The sequence below is a fragment of the Delphinapterus leucas genome, chromosome 5 (assembly GCF_059928025.1).
Source record: "Delphinapterus leucas isolate spDelLeu-1000000601 "Yukka" chromosome 5, BTC_Dleu_Yukka2, whole genome shotgun sequence".
NCBI lineage: Eukaryota > Metazoa > Chordata > Mammalia > Artiodactyla > Monodontidae > Delphinapterus > Delphinapterus leucas.
The window spans coordinates 74,277,784-74,281,132 of NC_143133.1; positions in this window are offsets into that span (position 1 = coordinate 74,277,784).

Here is a 3,349-nt window from a genome sequence, read left to right on the forward strand (position 1 = left end):
GGCTCTTAGACCGCAGTTTTTTCCCAGGAGCCCTGGGATTCTGAGTTCCCATTGCAACCATTCTGAAGCCAAGCTGTAGTCTCACTGGCTGGACTCACCATAAGTATCAGAATATCTTGCCATCTCCAGTAGCCACATAATTCTTCTCCATAAAAGCAGGCACACTGGCAAGCTCTAATAACTGCCAGGTCTAATTCTGAACAGCCGTTGCCCTTTAGACTTGCAAAGGGAGCCCCTTCTGCTCCGGAGGCTGCCCTGTCAGTCTCTGAACGGCATCCTATGAAACCAAGTGTTAGACAAAGCGCCGGCAAAAGATGCAAATAATAGCAGGGGGTAATAATATCTACACATAATACAATCTCTGAAAAGCAGGATCTGGAGCCCAGCAGATACTGCTGCATTGATGGCTGCATTTTATTCATAGCCTACTGAATATGTCATTTCCCACAGTTAGGATGTCAGGCTGTGACCTGAATTTCCAAGCATGTTGCTTATACCATCAGCCATTAGCTTGGAGCAAGGTGAGAATTTAAGCATGCAAAGGAGGGCTTGCATATGCAGTGTTTTAGGTAAGGAAGGTGCCTTGGATTTTGGCCCAGCTGAGAAGGAGGTGCCTTTCTTTTTTCATTAATATTGTAGGACCCAAGGTCAAATGGAAAAAAATGAAATTATGGCTCTGCCTTAAACTGCAAGCAGCTCTTTCAGGAATGCTTTGCTGTACTTTCAGTAAGAGGTAGGGGCAACTACATTCTTTTCCAGAATCCTGCCTAGGAAATAGGCATGAATTTTGAAAGCAAAAAAAATTCGTTTTATCTTCAAATTTGAAAAGGCTAGAAGTCCTATATTCCCCACTCTCTTCATTTTGAAACTGCTTACCTGGCCTTTGCTTTGCCCTGTGGCAAACGAGCCTCTTGAAGACTGAGGCTAGCTTGTGACACTAAGAAGTGAGCATGTAAACAGCTTAAATGCAGTGAGTGGATAAGTCTTCTTTAAAGAACTCAGTTTTGTCATCCAACCAAAAGACAAGCAGAATTTTCTGGACAACACTGAGAAGTGGTGAATCAATGATTCCCCTCCTCTACCACCCACCCCAATCAGAAGACCCACCTTCTCTTCACCTTCCACATTGTAAGCGTCCTTGTACTCTCTCATTCTCCTTACTCTCATCAAAACATTTCCTCAGATGCTTTTGCCCAATGATAGTACTTGGGGATTAAGAATATTTCATTCTTAAGAATTAAAACCATAGTTCAAAAAGAGTCATGTACCAAAATGTTCATTGCAGCTCTATTTACAATAGCCCGGAGATGGAAACAACCTAAGTGTCCATCATTGGATGACTGGATAAAGAAGATGTGGCACATAGATACAATGGAATATTACTCAGCCATCAAAAGAAACAAAATTGAGTTATTTGTAGTGAGGTGGATGAACCTAGAGTCTGTCATACAGAGTGACGTAAGTCAGAAAGAGAAAGACAAATCCCATATGCTAACACATATATATGGAATTTAAGAAAAAAAATGTCATGAAGAACCTAGGGGTAAGACAGGAATAAAGACACAGACCTACTAGAGAATGGACTTAAGGATATGGGGAGCGGAAAGGGTAAGCTGTGACAAAGCGAGAGAGAGGCATGGACATATATACACTACCAAACGTAAGGTAGATAGCTAGTGGGAAGCAGCTGCATAGCACAGGGAGATCAGCTCGGTGCTTTGTGACCGCCTGGAGGGGTGGGATAGGGAGGGTGGGAGGGAGGGAGACGCAAGAGGGAAGAGATATGGGAACATATGTATATGTATAACTGATTCACTTTGTTATAAAGCAGAAACTAACACACCATTGTAAAGCAATTATACCCCAATAAAGATGTTTTAAAAATATATATATATATACCCTCTCGGACTTCCCTGGTGGCACAGTGGTTGAGAGTCCACCTGCCGATGCAGGGGACACGGGTTCTTGCCCCGGTCCGGGAGGATCCCACATGCCGCTGAGCGGCTGGGCCCGTGAGCCATGGCCGCTGAGCCTGCGCGTCCGGAGCCTGTGCTCCGCAACGGGAGCCACAACAGTGAGAGGCCAGCGTACCGCAAAAACCAAACCAAACCAAAACAAAACAAAAGAATATACCCTCTCAAAGCAGCAGTGGGAACATGGCTTGTTTGCAGGTACAAGTTCTGGAATTTTAGTTATGCCCCTATTGAGCATCTACTATATACACGTAGAGCTGTCTTTTTTACTGTTGCCAGGTGGGCCTCATAATGGGCATATGATTTGTCGTGTTGCATCCTTTCTTTGCAGAATGAGTCCTTCCTATCCCAGAGCAATTGTGCTTAGTCTGTACGGTTTGGGTGGAGTTTCCCTCCCCCTCCCATCCCCCAGGAAAGGACCCAGGCCTGGCCAATCCCAGTAGGTATTCCAAAATCGTTTGCAGTGATTGGCTCAGAGATGAGCACGTGGCAGTTGCTGACATTTAGAGATTGTTGATTCTCTTTGCAGCTTTCTGTGCCCTGTTGCAATAAAATTCACTTAATATAGTAATTAGCGTTCTCTTTTGTTCACAAACAAAATTGCAATTGAAAGTGGATGTGCATAAACAAATATTTCCTCATTTCCAGTGACTGATTCGGGAGGATTGTTGCTTACAAATGAAAACTTGACTCAGGTGAGGCTTCCTGGAATGCCACAGGGATTTAAAAGACAAGCCCAATCAATGTAAGTTGCTTTAATACAAAAATACACTCTACCCTCCCATCCAAATTACACATTATTTGACCTAATGAAATTCGCACACATGCTATTTGTTTGTGGGTTTTTTTGCTTGTTTTTCTCAAAAAGACTTTTGCTGCTGGCAAAACAACCCTGTAAACATCCCTCTTTGGAGTATAGAATCAACTCCCCTTCCACACCGTTTGGGTTATGGAAAACTGTTTATGGATCCATTATTTATTAACAAATCCACAATGCCACCATACAAGCAACATTTGTGATTTTTCTCTCCACTTTCAAATTAAAAGGAAAATTGCAACAGTCTACTTATTTTCAATAGTCCTTTCACATTCATTGCTTACCGGACATGATGGGGATAATAATTTAGGGGGAAATGCCTCAGAAATTAGCAAAGTGCTCATAGGTTGAAATGACTGGGCATGGCTGCTGTTGCCAGTTTTGATGTACAGCAAAATAGGCACTGTTTTTGTTTAGAGCAAAGCTTTGTTCCAATTCATGCAATTAACTGAAAACATCATAAGTGGAGGATTATCTATACTTAAATAGTGGGTTCGCCCTCTGGAAAACTTGGGATCAGAAGATTTTAAAACTAGTTAACAGATTTGGAGCAGTATTG